Here is a 21,148-nt window from a genome sequence, read left to right on the forward strand (position 1 = left end):
CATGCTGCATCCTGGCTATTCAAAGTGTGGCCCCTGGGCCCCCGGCACTGGCATCACCTAGGAGCTTGTCAGAAATGCAGAGTCTCAGGTCCTACCACAGATCCACTGAATCAGAATCTGCATTCTATCAAGATTCCCAGGTGACTTATATGCAAAAGTGAAAGTTCAGGAAAAATCACAAGCTTGGCACTCTGCAATGAGATAAAGAGCCTGGACACTCGGGCCCCTGTGGTCCCTCTGTGATCCAGCAGGAAAGAGCGGAAAGCCCACCAGCCCACCCTTCTCAGGGCTCTCAGAGCCGGAGCTGTGTCACGACCTTTCCAGGACATAATCGAACTAAGAGTCCCCAGAGGCACCAATGCACAAACTGTGAAAATCAGATTTTCCTTTAAATCAAGCCTTACAAAGTGTTTAAAATAGACTTAGAAATGCCAGAGAATCCCACCTGCTAGGACAGATGAAACGCCACGGAGTCAAAGAAGAACATGTCACAGGGAGAAAGGGGTCCAAACCACACACGCAAACCAAGAGACAGAGAGAACAAGAGAGCGAGGCGTCGAGGGAGGGAAGGAGAGGCAGCAACAGGGAAGGAGGAGAAATGAGGGGGAAGGAAGATGGGAGATGGAGACAGAGACAGAGGTCAGAGTCAGAACAAAAACAACAGAGAAAGAGAGGAAGAAGCGAATTGCCAAGACACCTTGTTCTAGGGGCCCTGCTCACCCCTGCTGCTGCCTGCAGCCGATCACCGGGAGAAGCCTCCCTGGGCCAGAACCCCGGGATCTTTGCTGGGGCCTTAGCTCACTTTCTAAGACGTCTTCACCTCATTTCCAGCTGTGGCCACCATCCCCACCCAGCAGATGCCCTTCTGGAATCCTGCGCTGTGCCACAGCCTGGCCCGCTCTTTCTGCTTTTCCAGGGCACTTCCAACTCTGGTCCCCTGTCTGCCTTCACATGGATTGAACTGCTCCAGGCGTCACTGCAATTCCCTCATCTTTTCCTCTCCGGGCCAGCTGATCCCCCAGCATAGATACTGCCCTACCTGTGTCTCTCCTTTATCAGACCACAAGCTCCTTTAGGACGAGCGCTGATGATGCCTCATTCAGTTCTAGAACCCTGACACCTACCACGTGCTTTGTCCCAGAGCCGGCACTCAGTAAGTGTTGGAAGAACTGTTTTATTCTTTCTGAGAGATACTGAAAGCAAATAGTTATCACAGGCTCAAAGTCGATGCAATTTTCCTTAGGGCAGATGAGTAGAAGGCCATGATCAAGAGCCCACAAAACCAGTATAGGATTGAAAACATCCCTATTCTCCACGTCCACACCAGTGACAGACATCACTAATCAATCTGTGCACTCCCTCCCCCCCAGCTTGAGCATGACCTCAGAGCCTCTCCCTACACCACTGCAACCCAGATACACACTGCCAGTTGACTAGAGGCAGCTTATTGGTTTCAGAAGAACCAACAGAATTGATTCTATTGGGTGAAAACAGCATTTTTACATGCTATAAGCATTCATGAACGAATGCACAGATACACACGTTTATATTACTAATTACATTTACAGATGGTTGTGTGAAGAGTTTTCTATGCACTATCTCAATTAATCCTCAAACAACCTGGTGAGCTTGATGCGCCTACTACTTCCAATGTACAGACAAGGAAACTAAGTTTCAGACAGATAAGTGGCTGCCTTAGGTCAGTAAACAGAAGGGTAATTTAAGGCCTTGTTTGTCTGACCTCAAAATCAATGTTTTTAACTATAGTGGATAGAAATCTTCACTGGGAAAAACAAGTCATGTCATCAACTTTCATGTTATCAGGTTTTTTTTTTTTAAGATTTATTTATTTGAGAGAGAGAGAGAGCAAGGAGGGGGGACAGGGGGAGAGGGAGAGAGTCTCAAGCAAACTCTCCACTGAGCATGGAACCCAATGTAGAGCTCGATCTCGGGGCCCTGAGATCATGACCTGAGCCAAAACCAAGATTCAGACAACCAGCTGAACCACCCAGGGCCTCCTCATGTCCTCAGCTTTTTAAACACACGTTAGAGAACCAGATGCAGTCATCACCTCTGCATGTCTCCATCCTTGAAACCCGGTACAAGATTTTGCCCGCTTTATAAATCTGTCACCGTAATAGTTATCACTTACTTGCCATGTGACCAGTGCTGTGCTCGGTATACGTGGATCATCTCACCTAATGCTCAGCATCAGCCTACGGGAACAGCTAACCATCAAATGCCAAAACTGAGAAGTTACGAAGCCTGCTCCAGACGGCACAGCTGGGAAGAGCCAGGACTTGAACTCAGGCCATTTGACTCCACATCCTGCATCCCTAATCCCCACACAGTGCCTCCAGTTGGTACTGGCTCTCGCCCTAACACAGCCATAAACATGCAGGAAAAAGAGACATAACAGATTCCGTAACGCATGCAAACTAGAGTTTATTTTTACTTCCTGGTAAAATTGTTCCCCAGCACTGACTTACTTAGCAAAACGTTGGGTTTTTTCAAATCCCATCTTTTTGCTTTAGTTAAACTAATTGCCATTCTTTGCCTATAATTTTCAAATTCCCATTTTCCACTTCAAATCCACCACGTAAGTCTACGCTGACAAGGAGAAGAGTTCGCAATAGTTACTGTAAGTGGGCCTCTTCCATCTGGCATCCTGTCCCCCACCTGCCTGACGGCAGGAGCCATCACAGCCTGATAATTTAAGCTCTGTGGTTCCTTGCCACTCAGCTTCATAAAACTACAGCCTTCTCCCCAACAGGAGTATCCTAGTTTTGTTCTTTCTGGAGAGATTCAGTTGGCTGGGGGAAAAAGCTAGAGGCCACAGAGGCTGAGCAGAGGTGGGAATCTGGAGTGGGGAATGGCAACCCAGCCTTTGTGAGCATTTGCAGAGAGAAGAGAAGATTGGGGCTTCCAGAGCACCGCTTGAGAACAAATGCATCATTTATTAGGTTACCCAACAAGGATACTATGAGGTCTCTTCTCCCCTCGTCTGCTGGAACAGCAGCCAATCACCTCTTAGGCACTGCTGATGCTGTGCAAAGGAGCAACAGACCAGCAAGGTCCAAATCCAGCTTTGCTCTCTCTTAACTGGGTGACCTTGGAAAGGTTAGCCAACCCCTCTGGGCTTCACATTTCTCAGCTCTGAAACAGGAATAAAGAATTGACAGCAAATGTAGAAGATTTCTACCCATTTCCATGTTGAAAACTCGTCCATGTGAGTGTTAGTTATAAATATGACACCTATGAATACACTGGGTTGATGGAAGGTAGCAGAAGTGTAGATACCGAAGGATCGATGAGACATGCAGGCTCCCGGGAGACACACAGGGACTCCCCTCTATCACGGCAGCTAGGAACAAGAAGAATCTAGGGGTCCCTCATCCTCCTCCCCCAGGACACACCTTCCTTCCTGCCCTTTCCTTACACTTGTATCCTTGAATGACAAAGCTGGATAATAAGAATATGTTCAATCACAGCTCAATATTCGCTCCTGTTTTACTGCCTATGATGTTCCAGGCGCTAGGATGGGCAACTGCACGCAGCCCTTCCTCTACCTGACAAGCAGGCAGGGCACATATTATTATCTCCACTCGCTGGGGAGGTGTGAGGAAGTTAAGGGCCATGCCAATGGCACAGGGCAAAGACAGGGATTCGAACCCAGTTCTGTGTGGTTCCACCCACCCCTTCCCTTTGCACGCACTCTCCTAGTCTGGGTATCCCTGAAAGCAGAGCCTGAGATATGGGCATGGATGCAAATAATATGTTTGGGAAGTGACTGAGGAGCCAGGAGTAAGAGATGGAGAGAGAGAGAAAGAGATGGAGAGACGGAGAAGGGAAGGCCAGCAGGTGTGCCATGGAGCCGTCACCTTGGCGGGAAAGCAGGGTGGGAACCTGCGCAGCCTCTCCGTGGACCCATGCAGCCTGTGCCTCAGATTCATCCTGGGTGGGCGGGGACCCGGGGCATTTCTCCACCGACACCCAGGAGTGGAGGGCAGGTACCCAGACACAGCCAGGCACTCCTGCATGGGTGCTGAGCCCCCTGACTGTGGAAGGACCAGGTCTGGAGGCCCAGAGAGACACCTGCACTCTGCACCCCAGGTGAGAAAGCTGGGGCGTGTATGCGGCCAGGCACCTCCAGAAGCAGGCCCGCCAACCCAGTGGGGCCCTGGGCACAAAATGTCTGTGACCAGCCCCTCCTCACGCAGCCTCCTTGGGTTCTTGGACACGTGGTCTCTGCGGGAGTTCATGCCTCCTACGGAGGAAGGTGCTGCCATAGAGTGAACTCCTGCAGGCCCTCAAAACCCATATATTGAAACCTGACCCCCAACGTGATGGTGGCAGCTGAGGCTCTGGGCAGGAAATTAGGTCACGTGAGTGGACTTCTCATGAATGGGGTTAGTGCCCTGACCCCACAAAGCCCCTCACCCCTTCATCATGCGAGGACTCGTGGAGAAGATGGACATCTCAGACCCAGCAGGGGAGCCCTCGCCAGACACCCCATCTGCCAGCACCCTCATCTAGAGTATTCTTTTTACTCCCAGCCTCCAGAACTGTGAGAAATAAATGTCTGTTGTTTATAAGCCACCCAGTCTGTGGTGTTCTGTTGCACCAGCCTGTATGGACTAAGATGAGTATGTACTTTTTTTTTTTTTTCCCTTCTCACAACACCCAGAATGAAAACAGGCAAGACATTACCACCTAAAATTTTCAGTTGAGAAATAAAGGAGTCTAGATGACATCGTCTCCTCTCGTGTTAAAAAAAAAAAACAGCCTGGCTTTTTTTTTTTTTAATTTTATTTATTTATTCATGAGAGACACAGGGAGAGAGAGAGAGAGAGGCAGAGACACAGGCAGAGGGAGAAGCAGGTTCCATGCAGGGAGCCTGATGTGGGACTCGATCCCGGGACCCTGGGGTCACGCCCTGGGCCGAAGGCAGACGCTCAACCACTGAGCCACCCAGGGATCCCCAACAGCCTGGCTTCTAATTCAGTTCTGCCACTTACTAGAACTGTGACTTTTGGCACGTTATTTTAATATTCTGCATTTCCTGTTTCCTCGTCTGTCCGCTCTTTTAACAATGAATGTCTACGGAGCCCCTGTGTGTGCCCAGCCTCGTTCTAGGTACTAGGGATGTAAGAGTGAACAAAACAGAACCCTCCCCCCACCGGCTGCCCTGCTAAATATCTCCACTTTCATTGACCTTACTTTCTACTCAGTGAAGACAGACAATACACAGGAGAAAAAAGAAGAAAAATGTTTGATATGTAAAAGACTGTAAATGAAGCAGAGAAGGGAAATACAAAATACATGGGGTACGTAGAAGTGAGGCAGGGGGCGATCTGTGTTTGGGGGATTAAGAAAGGAGGCACTTGAATAAAGATCTACTAGGGATGAGGGGGGGAAGCATCTGGTTATCTGATAGGAAGGCTTTCCAGACAGCAAAAATAGCAAGTGCAAAGGACCTGGGGCAGGAATCTGCCTAGCACGTTCCAGGAATATCAGGAAGGCTCTGTGGCTAAACTGAATTGAGCAGGGGATGTGAATGGGTATGCAATCAGACAGGAAAGACGGAGAGTGGCAGATCAGAGCCTCTGGATTGCACCATGAGTGGGATGTGAAGCTGTAAGAGGTTTTTGAGCAGAGAAGTGATGTGATGTGACTTGCATTTTTATAACATCATTCTGGCTGTTAAGAATAGACTACGTGGGGGCAAGGGCAGAAACAGGGAGAGCAATCAGGAGGCCACACAGCAATGAAGGTGGTATGTGATGGGGGCTGAGGCTAGGGTGGCATCCATGGACGTGGTGGGAAGCCACTGATTTTGAAAAATGTGCATAACACTTTCCAGACCTGAGACACATTATCTTGTCCGATTTTCATGGACCCTCGCCTGAGGTAGGGATTACCATCTCTCCCATTTTTACTGAATGCCTGCCCGAGGTCACACAGCTAATCCTCAGTCAGACGGGGCTGAGGACATGGGGATCATGAATCAGTTCCTTAGATATTCCCCCCTAATCCGATGACCCTTCTGCTGCATTTCAGGTGACAGGTTCTATTGTCTGTAAAGACTCCACTTCTTGAGAACGGCGTTTCCCACATGTTCTGTACCACAAGCCCCCCCCCCCCCCCATTTCCAGAGCCAATCGGGACTTGAAAATGAAAACGTTCCTGGTGGGTCCGAAACCAAGAAAGAAAGAGGGAGAGGGAGAAGCAGAGAGAGGGAGAAGCCACCGAAAATTCCAGTGCTTTGCAGGCAGGGATCAATTCCGCAGGGTATTTCTCTTCCCCTTTCAGTGGAAACTTAATTAAAAGTGTGACTCGATTCAAACAGGGGCATGGAGGATGTGACACTTTAAAAATACCACGGTGTTGGGCTTGGTGATGATTCTGAGAAAATGCCTCCCTGAGACTTCAGACATCTGCAGGCAGGATGGTACAGAGGGAGGCCGGCAAGAAGGAATCATACCAGAAAATAGGTTATAAGGTAAAATGGTTGTAAAACTTCCTTATCCAGCCCTGACCGCCCCCTGGGGCTCCAGGCTCACCTATGGAGCTGTGGACACTTGCATCTCCGCTGCAACAGAGAACTGGGATTTCAAGCCTCTAAGTCCAGAACAAGCTACCAGTGCCCACCACCCCAACCTGCTCCTACTGAGGTCTTTCTGGCTCAGTGAACACCACCACCACCTGCACAGTGCCTCCAGCAAAACACCTGGCAGGCCACCGTGAATTCTGCCTCTCCCTTCCCCTAAGATTCAGCATCTCCTAAGCACCACCAGCTCTGCTTCTGGAATGTTTCTGATTCCTTTCACCCCATCCCTACCCATAAAAGCCTAGGTGTCCCCATATTGAGTATGAGCTGCTGCTTACAGCCACCTCTCTTTGTCCCCCTGCAATCCACCTGACAGCCAGCGTGAGCCGTTTAAAAGGTGAAGGGTACACCTGAACAGGTGTTCCCCTTGTCCTCATGCTGTCGATGGTTTCCCAGTAGAATAAAAGATCTTTTAAAATCTGTGTGACCCGGCTGCTCACTTCTCTCATCTCTGCTTCGGTTATCTTCCCTCCTCATAGCCTTCCCACCACTTAGGTCTCTTTTCTGATCCTTGAATGCACGAAGCCCTCTTCCCTCCTCTGGGCTTTGCAGATGCTGTTCCCTCTGCCTACAATGCTTTTGGGTCAGGCAGCCTCAGGATGGGTTTCTTCTCATCCTCAAGCTCTCAGCTTGAATGCACACTCTTCCTGGAAAAGGCTTTTTCTCATGACTGTATCTCAGAGTTTCTCAACCTCGGGACTACTGATACTTGAGGCCAGATCAGTCTGGGTGGTGGACGGCTGTCCTGTGCATTATAGGACAGTTAGCGACATCCCTGGACTTTACCTACTAGATGCCCTTGGCACATCCCTTGAAGTCATGACCACAAAAAGTGTCTTAAAACACTGCCAAATGTCCCCTGGGGAGGGGAGGGAGCAAGTCACCTACAGTTAAAAACTATTTCCCATTTAAAATTTCTCCTAATGGCAACCTTTGCTTTATACTTTAGCTTTTTTGGCTTTTTTCACACCCTTTGCATTCTCTGTGTTTAATTTCCATGTTCCTGTGCGTTGTCATGTTGCCTTCAAGAATGTAATCTCTGTGAGTGCGAGAATTTCGACTGTCTTACTCACAGTCTGAATCCCTTGAAACTTAGAAGAGGTTCAATAAATATTCAATAAACATTCACTGAATGAATGATTAAGAGCTGATCTTCATTAAAATGCTTCCATGAACCAAGCTCTGCGCTAAGCAATGTTTGTGTGTTAGCTCATTAAATGTAGCTGATGGGGCAGATAGTACTAATTATCCCCACTTTCCAGTCTGGAAAAGTGAGATTCACAGAGATCGAGTCATGAAGCCAGAAAGGGACAGAACCAGGATACAATCCCTGAGCATATGTAACTGTCGGGCTACACATGCTGCCTCCAAGTCTCCATGGATGAAAATACCAACCACACAACCTTCCAAACCAGAAGCTCTGAGTTGTTCTTGACTGTTCTTCCTCCTTCCTTTCTGGCTCCTACCAGTCCTTTAGCCTTTAGCCCTCTCAATTTGGCCTCACAAATTCTACTCAATCCAGACCCTCCTCTCCACCTGGGTCTCCTCAATTCACACCTGGTTCTAGGGACAGCTTCTTTTTTTTTTTTTTTTTTTTTTTGAATTCTGTTATTTTTATTATTTTATTTTTATTTTTTTAATAAAATAATTTTTATTGGTGTTCAATTTACCAACATACAGAATAACACCCAGTGCTCATCCTGTCAAGTGTCCCCCTCAGTACCCGTCACCCACTCACCCCCGCCCTCCTCCCCTTCCACCACCCCCAGTTCGTTTCCCAGAGTTAGGAGTCTTTACGTTCTGTAGGGACAGCTTCCTAAGTCTGGTCTCTCCACTGCCAACTGCTGGCCACTCTACCACTTCTACATGGCACTGCATTCACGTCTCCATCAGCCTGGTTATGCTCGGTTTTGAAAACGTCTGTTGGCTTTAAGTACCTGCAAGACAAAGTCTAAACTATTCAATATGCCCTTGGGCATGTGATTTGATCTCTCTGACTTCAGTTCCCTGTCTATAAGAATGGGAATCTGAAAATAACCTTTTTGGAGATGCTTTTAGGATTCAATGGGACAAGGCCTGTGATAACTTATAATGGATGCTCAACAGCATTGATTTCCTAGTGAATCCCCTTATTATATTTCAAATTGCAGTTCAAATGCCTCTGACACTGTCAGAGCTCCCCACACACATACATTCACACACTTTCTCTGGCAGAGTCGATGGCTCATGGTCTGGGTTCTCAGACCTCTACTCCAGCATTTAACATGTTGTGCCTTTCAACATTGTGTCATTATTACTTGTTCAGGTATCCTCCTCCATTAGACTAAGGGTAAGGATATCGGCATTTCTGGATCCTGTACTAAGAATGGGTGAGCACATAGTATGTGCTCAATAAATGATTATTTTGGAAATAGGGAGATTGCAACACAATTCTAGAATCACAAAATTCTAGGATTCAATGCTGACTCTGCCTCAAAATTTGCTGCACTATTTATATTTCCTTTCTGGGCCTTGGTTTGCCTTCTCTCTCAAGAAAAAGAGGTAATCATGGTGCTATAAAATGAGAAGTCAACCACAACACAAAATCTGGAAAGACCACAAATACATGGAGGTTAAATAACATACTACTAAGCAAGAAATGGGTCAATCAGGAAATCCAAAGAGAAATAAAAAAATACATGGAAGAAAAGAAAGTGAAAACACAACGGTCCATAACCTTTGGGATGCAGCAAAAGCAGTTCTAAGAGGGAAGTATATAGCAATATAGGCCTACCATGAGAATAAAAATCTCAAATACACAGCCGCTTACAACTAAAGGATCTAGAAAAAGAACAACAAACAAAACCTAAAACCAGCAGAAGTAAAGATTGGAGCACAGATAAATGATATAGAAACTAAAAACAAACAAACAAACAAAAAACAATAGAACAGATCAAAGAAACCAGGAGCTGCTTCTTTGGAAAAATAACAACAACAATTAGACCTTTAACCAGACTTATCAAGAAAAAAAAAGAGAAAGAACTCAAACAAAATCACGAATGAAAGAAGAGAAATAACCATCAACACCACAGAAATACAAACAACCATAAGAATGTTATGAAACTGGGTGTTATTCTGTATGTTAGTAAATTGAACACCAATAAAAAAAAAAAAAGAATGTTATGAAAAACTACATGCCAACAAATTGAAAAATCTGGAAGAAATGGATAAATTCCTAGAAACATATAATCTACCAAAACTGAAAAAGGAAGAAATAGAAAATTTGAACAGACTGATAACCAGCAAAGAAACTGAATCAGTAAAAAAAAAATATCTCCCAATAAACAAAAGTCCAGAGCCAGATGGCTTCACATGTTCTACCAAACATTTAAATGTTCTACCAAACATTTAAAGAAGAGTTAATACCTATTCTTCTTAAACTATTTTAAAAATGGAAGAGGAAGGAAAATTGCCAATTCACTCTATGACTCCAACATTAACCTGATACTAAGAGTAGATAAAGACATCACTAAGAAAAGAAAATTACATGCCAATATCCCTGATGAACACAGATGCAAAAATCCTCAACAAAATACTAGCAAACTGAATCCAACAATACATTAACAAAAAAAAATCATTCACCACAATCAAATGGGATTTCTTCCTGGTTTGCAAGCATGGTTCATTATTTGCAAATTAATCACTGAGATATATCACATCAATAAGAAAAAGGATAAGAACCATATGATCATTTCAATAGACACAGAAAAAGCATGTGACAAAGTACAGCACCCAATTCATGATAAAAAAAAAAACACTTGGTGAAGTAGGTTTAGAGGGAACATGCTTCAACATAATAAAAAACATAATAAAGGCCACATACAAAAACCATAGTAAACATCATCCTTAATGGGGAAAAGCTCTCAGCTGAGAGAGTTCCCATACAGTCAGAAACAAGACAAGGATGTCCACTCTCACCGCTTTTATTCAACATAATACTGGAAGTCCTAGCCACAGCGATCAGATAACAAAAAGAAATAAAAGGTAGCCAAAATAGTAATGAAGAAGTAAAACCTTCACTATTTGCAGATGATTTGATACTATATACAAAACCCTAAAGATTCCACCAAATAACTATTAGAACTGATAAATGAATTCAGTAAAGTCACAGGATACAAAATCAATGTATAGAAATCTGTTGCATTTCTGTACACCAATCCTGAAGCAGCAGAAAGAGAAATTAAGAAAATAATCCCATTTGCAAATGCACCAAAAGTATTAAGATATCTAGGAATAACCTAACCCAAGAGGTAAAAGATCTGTACTCTGAAAACTATAGAACATTGATGAAAGAAATTGAAGACAACACAAAGAAATGGAAAGACATTCCACGTTCATGAACTGGAAGAACAAATATTGTTAAAATGTCTACACTACCCAAAGCAATCTACACATTTTTTATACATTTATTTATTTTTATTTTAAAGATTTTACTTATTCAGAGAGAGAGAGAGGCACGGAGACACAGGCAGAGAGAGAAGCAAGCTCCATGCAGGGAGCCCAGGTGGGACTCGATCACACCCCAGGCTGCAGGAGGCGCTAAACCGCTGTGCCACCAGGGCTGCCAGCAATCTACACATTTAATGTGAACCTTATCAAAAGAGCAATGGCATTTTTCACAGAGCCAAAACAAACAATCCTAAAATCTGTATGGAACCATAAAAGACCCCAAATAGCCAAAGCAATCTTGAAAAAGAAAAGAAAACCTGGCGGTATCACAATCTCAGACTTCAAATTATATTACAAAGCTGTAGTCATCGAAACAATATGGTACTGGCACAAAAATAGTCGCATAGATAGAGCAGAATAGAAAACCAAGAATTGAACTATATGGTCAATTAACCTTTGACAAAGCAGGAAAGAATATGCAATGGGAAAAAGACAGTCTCTTCAACAAATGGTGTTGAGAAAACCAGACAGCTACATGCAAAATAATGAAACCAGACCACTTCCTTACGCCATTCACAAAAATAAGCTGAAATGGATGAAAACCTAAATATGAGACAGGAAACCATAAAAATCCTAGAAGAGAACATAGGTAGTAACTTCTTTGACATCAGCCATAGCAACATTTTTCTAGATAGGTCTCCTGAGACAAGGGAAACGAAAGTCAAAATAAACTATTGAGACTACATTAAATAAAAAGCTTCTGCCCAGCAAACACTCAACAAAACGAGAAGGCAACCTTCAGAATAAGAGTAGATATTTGCAAGTGACATATCTGATAAAGGGTTAGTATCCAAAGTGTATAAAGAACTTATAAAACTCAACACCCAAAACCAAATATCTAGTTAAAAAACAGGCAGAAGACATGAACAGACATTTCTCCAAAGACGACACCAGATGACCAACTGACACATGAAAAGATACTCCACATCACTCATCACCAAGGAAATGCAAATCACAATGGCTAAAATTAACCACATAAGAAACAACAGGTGTTGGTGAGGATGTCGAGAAAAAGGAATAGGAGCTCTCCTACATTGTTGGTGGGAATACAAACTGGTGCAGCCACTGTGGAAAACAGTGTGGAGGTTCCTCAAATGTTAAAAATAGATTTATAGTACTATCCAGCAATTGCACTACTGAGTATTTACCCAAACTATACAAGAACATCCATTCAAAATGATACATGCACCCCTATGTTTATAGCAGCATTGTTTACAATAGCCAAGATAGGGAAGCAGCCCAAGTATCTGTGGCTAGATGAATGAATAAAGAAGATGTGGTGTATATAGATATAGATACAGATATATATACTGTAATATTACTAAGCCATCAAAAAGAATGGAATCTAGCTAACATGGATGGAACTTGAGAGTATTTCGCTAAGTGAAGTAAGTCAGAGAAAGACAAATACCATATGATTTCACCATATGGAATGTAAGAAACAAAACAATAAGTAAAGGGGAAAAAGAGAGAGAGAGAGAAACCAAGAAACAGACTCTTAACTACAGAGAACACAATGATGGTTACCAAAGGGGAGGCAGGTAGGGGATGGGTATAATAGGTGATGGGGATTAAGGAGCATACTGGTTGTGATGAGCCCTGGGTGATGTACAAAAGTGCTGAATCACTATATTGTACACCTGAAAGGAATAGAACACTGAATGTAAACTAACTGGAATTAAAATAAAAGCTAAAAACATAAATAAATTACAGAGAAAAAATTACATAGAGATAGTTATATCTTCCTCATCGATATAATCAGGTAATTTATGTAACGTGTCAAGATTAGGCCTGGCACATGATTGGCACTCAATAAATGGCATGCCATTATTATTACCCAAATTTATTAATTACTGTCCTCAAATAAATTAGGGTCTACTTTAGGAATTAGGCAAGCTCAAATATTGATGCTTGGAGGATTGTGGAAGTAGAATAAGGCACTGTGTAAGATGAGCCTAACTAAGGCCCAAAACAATAGTTGCTGTATCTTGGTAGGGAAAAGGTCTGGAGACATCAGGATAGACTTCCTGGAGGAGATGGCATGATAGTCTCCAAAGATGGCCAACACCAATTCCTTCCCCTCCTTGTATGTACATGCTGCTCCACCCATCAAGAGATGAAAGCCTTATCTTCTCCCAGTGAAATCTAGGCTGGCCTAGCGACTTCTCAATAAAATGAAAGCAGAACTGATACTGTGTCATTTGTGGAACTAGCCCTCAGGAGGCCTGGCAGCTTCCACTTTTAGTCTTAGAAGCACCCACCATGACATAACGATGATCAGACTAGACTGCTGAATGATAAGAGGTCAGGTAAAGGAGCACCAGGGCCGCAGAAATGTGAAGGAAGCTTCCTGAACCTTCAACCCCAGCCCAGGCCACCAAGAAAGCAGCTGAGGGAGAGATGTCAACCAATGCCACATGGAGCCAAAGAATCACCACGCTGAACACCGCCCGAGTTCTGAACCCACAAAGGCACGAAAAATAATAAATCACTGTACGGGGGATCCCTGGGTGGCTCAGCGGTTTAGCACCTGCCTTCAGCCCAGGGCCTGATCCTGGAGTCCCGGGATCAAGTCCCACATCAGGCTCCCTGCATGGAGCCTGCTTCTCCCTCCACCTGTGTCTCTGCCTCTCTCTCTCTCTCTCTCTCTCTCAAGAATAAATAAATAAAATCTTTAAAAAAATAAATAGATTAATAAAATAAAATAAATAAATAAATCATTGTAGGCTTGAGCCATTAGGTTGGGAGATTATTTGTTAAAAAGCGAGAGAGAATATAAACAGGTGGGAATTTGAATACAGGTAGGCTTCACAGGGACAAGCCTGGTGAGAAAGGCCTTCCAAATAGGGAAATGCAATTTAATAAATGAATCAATCCTGAGGCTTATGTCCCAGCCTCTCAATCTGCTTCTGCTCACCTGCTACACTCCAGCCAGCTGAATTTCTCTCAGGCTCTCTTTAAACTCCCAGCCTCTACACCTGCTCTCTGGTTCTCTCTCAGTCTCCTGTTAGGTCCCAAATATTATTTCTTTGGGGAAACCTTCCTTTGTTACATGTGCAATCCTAGTACATGTCATAGTGTCGTACCTGTTAATCTAATGACCTTATTTTTCCATTGTGACAATTAATTAATTAACGGAAGGAAGGGAAAGCACTGACTGTAGAATGCAAACTAATTAATGAAGAAGAAATAACAGAACTAGGAAATTACCATTTGCCACCACCATAGTATTAACTGATCCAGGCACGAATAATCAATAGACGCTCATAGGAGTGGGAGAGAGTGCGATGAGGTACAGGAGACTTGCACAGCCTCTGAGTATATGCCCTAAAACTATTTATTAATTACAAAGATGTGAAAGTAATTCTATAATGGAGAAAGCTGGCACACATCACTTTAATCAAGTGATCAAAGGTAACACCAGTAGAAATAGAACAAACTGACATCATACACTCACTGAACAATCACTGAGATGGACACAACCTCACTCATATAATGATCTGACAAAAATGTAAAACCTGAATCTGACCAGGAGGCATCAATGAACCCAAATTTATGGACCTCCTTACGTTTTTCCAAACATGTCAATAGCCTAAAAGACAAAGACTGAGGAAGCAGTCGAGATTCAAAGAGACTAGAGATACAAGAAAACCAAAGGCAATGCATGATCCTGGATTGAATCCTGAGCCTGAAAAAATATGCCCTGAAGGGTGTTATTAGAACATTTGTAAATTTTTAGATAAATTATCTATAGATTAGATAATTATATTGACGAATGTTGAGTTTTTCTGATTTTGATTACTATGCTGTGGTTATTGAAGAGATAGTTCTTGGCAAACACAGTCTGAAGCGTATTGTGGTAAATGGGGCATGATCATGAAATTTATCTTATTGTTAAAAAACCAAATAAAGCAAATGTGGGAAATTATTAACAGTTGGTAAGACAAATACTGGATGATCTCACTTCTATGTTGAATCTAAAATGCAAAAACAAACTGAATTCTTAAAAAAACAGATCAGACTTATTGTTACCAAAGGCGGGAGGTGGAGGGACAATGGGAGGAATAGAGTCAAAAGGCACAAACTTCCTCTTATCCTACGCACTAGAGCTGTGATGGCCAACAGGAGGACTATAGCTAATACTGTTGTAGGATTTATAGGAAAGTTGTTAAGAGTAAATTCTAAGAGTTTTCACCCACAAGGTGAACTCTTTTTTTTTCTTGCTTTTCTTTTTGTTGCATCTGTATGAGAAGATGGATGCCAGGTGGACCTACTGTGGTACGATCTACGTAAATCAAATCATCATGCTGTATGGCTTAAACTTTTATAGTATTGTATGTCAATTACTTCCAATGTAACTGGGGGAAAAAAAAACAGTTGGCAAATAACGTTTGAAGAGTATACAAAATTTGTACTAGTCTTGCAACGTGTCTATAAGCTTGAAATTATTTAGAATGAAAAGCTGGAAAAATGAAATAAAATATCAGATATCTGGTGGATAAAATACAATGTGATATGACTGTATCTCTACCAGATTGGCTGAAAGGAAAAAGAATGAGCGATATCAAACATGGTAAAGGTGTGGAGCAATTGAAAATTATTTACACTATGGGAGGGAGTGTAAAGCGTTACAGCCACTTCAGAAAACTTTTTGGCAGTGTCTGCTGAAGTTGAACAGATCTATACCCTACGACTCAGCCGTTTCATGCTAAATTATAGATCTCATATATATGCAAATTCTATTTAAAAAATATGCACTATAGCATGGCTATACTTCATAGCCAAAAAATTGGAAATTTCAATGTGATGTGGCATATTCCCAAAGTGGAGCACTACGGGGCAATGAAAAATGAGTTATTTTGACCCACTAAGATGGAGAATGAATCTCACAAAAATATTAAGCAAAATACATCAGACAAAAATAGTGCATCTCATGTGACTCCACTTATATAAAGTTCAAAAACAAGCAAAAATGGACCTATGGTTGTTAGAAGCCAGGATAATGGTTACCTATTCAGGGAAAAGCAGTTAGTGGTGAAAAGGAAACATGAAAATGCTTCTGGAATTCTGCTAATGCTTTGGTGGTCTGGGTGCTGCTTATGTAGATGTGTCACTTTTTGAAAACTCGTTGAGTTTTACCCTCATGATTCAGGCACTCTTCTGTAGGTATGTTTACATTAACAAAGGGAACAGGATGAGGATAATATTGCAGGAGTCTGCTCTGGGCACTGTCGCTGTAAGTGCTTTCCACGGATTAAATGACGTTGGCAAATCTTGAAACATGTGCTATCGGGTCGATGCCACTGCCACATATCCTTCATTTTCACAAGTGGAGACACTGAGGCCCAGAGCACTTAAGCAACTTTCTGAGGATCACACAGCAAGTGGCTAATCGGGACTCAAATCCAGGGGCCTACAGAAGACTCTGTAGGTTCATTCCTAGGTGCCATGTGCCACAGTGTCTTAATGAAGAGCCCTCTGGTATAGAGAAGATCTTCATTGCTTCATCAAAAGGCCTCCTGGATAAACCCAGGATGTTAGGAATTATGCAAACGAGCTTAAAGAATCAGAGACTCTAGTAATAAAGACGGAAAGAGGAATACAGTGCCAAACTGAACCAGGATAATGAGGCTGATTTTAATGCCACTTCTCAGTCCTTATTTGCAAAATTAAGATCTAAGGGATGGGGAGGGAGGAGAAAACCACCTCAACTATAAAAGGCAGGGTGGATACCCATGAGATAAGAAAGTTGAAGAAGTGCTAATGATCCAATTAAAAAATGGAATGCAACTCTGTGATCCTTGTCCCAATTATCATAGATTCTGAGCCCTGTAATATACTCACTGCAGCAAGAGAAAGTGTAGAAAGAAAATTAATGGTTTGGTTTTGTCTTCTTCTACCTGTGGCAATAATTTTTTTGAATTATTAATCCATGATTTCTTTGCTGTATGTCTGATCTTCCATCCCAAAGAGATTTCAGGGATTTTTGACAAGCAGAATGGTGCAGGCTTTTCAGCCAGTGAATTTTTTCATATTCCGTGTAAGTTTAAAATGGGCTGGATTTATCAGATTCAGGGGAGGGAGAAACTGGCAGAGAGAGTGAGGGGTTCCCTCCAGAGACAGAAAAGGGTAGGGTGAAGATGGAGAATGAGGGTCTCTTGAAGAGTAGGAATGTTGGCTCTGGATAGGACCAGCACTCAGGCAAATATGAGCTCAGAACAAACTAGAAGGAACGCCCCTAGAAGCTAGGCCCCAGGCTCAGAGGCCCCTGCCCTACCAGAGGTCCCTGGCCACCAAGCTCAAAACAGAAGCAGAAGGTCCACAGATCATGTGAATCTCAGCAGTGGGGCCCCTATAAGTACTCAACTCAACAAATATTAAATATACTCGAGGGACAGGAAAGCTCAAAATTGACTGAAAAATTGTGAGAGTGAGAGAGAGAGAGAGAGAGAGAGAGAGAGAGTGTGTGTGTGTTTCCCAACTTTGCAGTTTGAGAATTTGGAAGATGAGCTAAAGTGAGGAAAATAAGCAGTGATATTTCCATCATACCTGAGCCTGACGATTGAGATGCAGATCTCCCATATATGAAATGGGTGGAAACTACCCCATATGGACTCCAAAGAGCATTTTGCATCACGAAAAATCACTTGCATCGAAAGAACATTATCTCCTCTGCTTTTCCCGATGCCTGCTTAATAACTCCCAAAGCCCCACTCTTCTGTGACAAACAAGCCTGGCTTGGACTCCACATTCCCTCTTCTTGACCTTGGGGTCCAATTGTTCATGAATTCCTGACGCTAGTATTTCTGTCAGGCAGGGCTGTTTTAAGATGACTTCAAGTTTTAACAAAACCGAATGATATATTCAACCAAGAGTATCTCCCTCCTGTGAGTAAAGATTTGATTGAAACTTGTATGGTGACTGCTATTATCATCACACATTATAAGCCAGGTGTATCATCTAGGATATTTAAATTTACCTAGAAGCCAACTGTTACTGCTACTAGGGGCAGCACAGAACCATTTAAGTACAGAACTGGGTAAAATAGGAGAATTATCATGGAAGCTGGAGCCATCAGCCCAGATGTGTAGAAGGCTGGCGGCAATGATAATTACACATCATTAGTGCATCTGCAGAATGAGATCCCTTCTTCCCCAGTGGGAGAGGAAAATCCGCCCAGTGTAGGTGAACGCACAGCATCATGGTGGCAATCCACCACTGTCTGGACTCTGGGAAAAGGGCGTCCTTTCCTGGGAACGTTGTCTGTGGGTACAAGGATACCGGAACCTTCAGTGAAGGGTAATTGGCTAATACAGAAAAGCGCTGTCATCTGGATACCAGACAGGGCTGCATATGCACAATGTCAGAGCTGGGTAGCAGAAGAGGATGTCTTGATTAAAAATGAGGGGTGTCAGCAGGTGCATGGGAACATCTTTTGCAAATCCCCACTCACGTGGAATCAAGGAAGGGAAGGACGGAGCTGCAGGGCAGAGTTTCTCTGATGCTTTCTGGCTGGATGTGTTTGTGTGAATGATCTGAGCAGCCCCAGCCTATGCAGCGACAACATTTGGAGTTGAAATTGAGACATTAATCCCACGTAGGGATTCAATTCACTGAAGAAACAGAACTCATTGGTGAAAAGTTACAGACTTTGAAGGCCGTGAGACAATGTTGATAATGGGGTGGCTACATTCGGGTGCTCTGGGCAGGCAAGATTTGAGTCCAGATATCTCATGTATTAGCGGTGTGATCTCAGGTAATGACTTCACCTCCCTTAACCTCCATAACCTCATCTATAAAGTGATAACCCATCTCAACACATTACTGGAGGATTCAGTGAGATATTCATGTCTCAGCACACGGCATTGTGCCTAACATACAGTACATGCTCACAAATGTTAGCTTTATTATTATGCAAGCGTGTGCAGGGGTGTGTGACATAATGAAAAATATGTATTTGGTCTCTGCCTCCAGCTCCTGACACAGAGTTCCTAAATCCCTTAGAATGTCCTGGCCGTGGGAGCGTCCTTTGTTCTAATGAGGTAACTCTCATTGGGATCCTAAATGGGATGGTCACCAGAAGGACCAGGCTTGAACCTTTCAGCCCTACCCCCCCAACCATCCAAGGAGACTGAGTAAATGATCAATCATGCCTATGTGGTAAAACCTCAATAAAAATGCCTAAGCGATGGAGTTCAGAGAGCTTCCAGGTTGAACACATCCACATGCCAAGAAGGAAGTGTACATCTACTCCTCAGGGATAGAAGCTAGTATTTTTCAGGACTTTTTCAGACTTCACCCCATGTACCTCTTCATCTGACTGCCATCTGTATCCTTTAGAATATCCTTTGGTACAAACCAGTAAACATTAAGTAAAGTGTTCCCCTGAGCTCTGTGAGCCATTATATGTAGAAGGGGGTTATAGAAACCTCTGGATCCTAGCCAACTAGTCAGAAGCACAGATGATACCCTGGGACTGATAACCGGTATCTGAGTTGGGGAGGGGCGGCAGCCTGTGGGACCGACCCCTTAACCTTGGGATTTGCTGTGACTCTGGGTTGTTAGCATCAGAAATGAATTGTAGGGCACCTGGCTGGCTCAGTCAGTAGAGGATGTGACCCTTGATCTCAGGGTTGTGAGTTCAAGCCCCATGTTGTGTATAGAGCTTACTTTAAAAAATAATTAAATAAAGGTATTACCATATTACCTACTTTAAAAAAAAATAAAGAATTGAATTTAAGACAGTCAGTTGGTGTCTGAAGAGTCCAAGAATTTGGTGTGGGAAAAAATGCCCACACACATGGTGTCAGGAGTATTCTGTGAGTAGAGAAATAGTTTTCCTTGAGGGTATATTCCAGCCAGCCTGTGGCTCTGTGAATCTGAAAAGCACAAAAGGAAAAGTATAGATATGGAAAAGCAGATATAAATGCACCCTGAGTTCCCCTAAGGCTCATCAACCCAAGGGACAAATGAGGTCATGATCAGTGATGAATCATATTTCCCTGGCTCTGGACGTCAAATGTAAAATCCAGGATCTCTCGACCCACCTTAACATTTTGCATGGTCTCTTGTGAAAAGAGCTGTTTGGCCTTTTCTCTACAGCCCTCCATGAGGGAAAGTCAGAAATAAGTTCACAGGGGCCGGTAAGGGGCAGATATTACAACTATAGATAAGGTTTATTGAACACTTACTCTATGTAGGGCCCTTTCGCATGTTGAACCACACTGAATCCTTCTAAACAACCTTAGGAGGTTGGTAGTAATTGTCTTCATGTTTGTTTATAGATATACAAATAAAGCCCCAAAATTTAAGTAACTGTCCCAAAATCATAGTGATAAGAAGTGGTATGAAGAATGTCTGCCCTCAAAGCCAGCAGTCTTTATGCCCATATTGTTCTCCTGAGGTACCTTATGTGTAAACCATCTTCTCGATTGCCCCTTACAACTCTATCCCCACCATGAAAACCAACTCATTCTAACAGATGCCTGATGGACAGCCCCTAAGACATGATCAGATGCTCTGAATCCCATTGGGAGCCAAAATTAGGTTCAAAATGAGCCACTACCTCCCCTTGACATAAATCGGGTCATTCATAGACAATGGAGAAATTGCAAATGAGCTGAGAGCCTAAAGGCTTGCCCCAAATCCAAACCATGCCATTAAAAAAAAAAAATTAATAGACCTAGAACCATCTACTGGGTAGAGAGGCCATTAATATAAAATAAATAATTGTAGTGAGGTGGGTGAGTACAAACTCATAAATTCTCACTTGCTTATTAAGGGAGGTATCTTTTGGACTCACATTCTTAATGTCAATGACTGCATATAGATGAATTAGAAATGTATGTTTTCCTTAAATACCAAACACTGACTGCTACTCCTCCCTGATGCAGAAAAAAATGAAGTCATAAAGGAATGAATTAAGATTCTGTTTACTTTCCTATTATCAAAGAGAATACTTCACAGCTAGAGGGGAACTTAATGATTAACTATTCTAACTCCCTCCCAACATACATGAGAAAAATTCCAGTTTAGGCCACACGAGGCTCT

General features: G+C 43.1%; 2 long non-coding RNA genes across 2 annotated transcripts in view; both read right to left on the reverse strand.

Annotated features, from left to right (window-relative positions):
* The window catches only part of LOC140638501 (uncharacterized), a 77,714-nt gene that overhangs the window by 45,100 nt on the left and 11,466 nt on the right, over positions 1 to 21,148 (reverse strand). The window lies entirely within an intron of this gene.
* Positions 8,380 to 20,985, reverse strand: LOC140637634 (uncharacterized). Its single transcript, XR_012034702.1, has 3 exons — positions 20,901 to 20,985; positions 19,810 to 19,977; positions 8,380 to 8,547 (listed from the first exon to the last, which is right to left on the reverse strand). It is a non-coding gene; the product is annotated as an uncharacterized lncRNA (long non-coding RNA).

The sequence above is a fragment of the Canis lupus genome, chromosome 8 (assembly GCF_048164855.1).
Source record: "Canis lupus baileyi chromosome 8, mCanLup2.hap1, whole genome shotgun sequence".
NCBI classification, from domain to species: domain Eukaryota; kingdom Metazoa; phylum Chordata; class Mammalia; order Carnivora; family Canidae; genus Canis; species Canis lupus.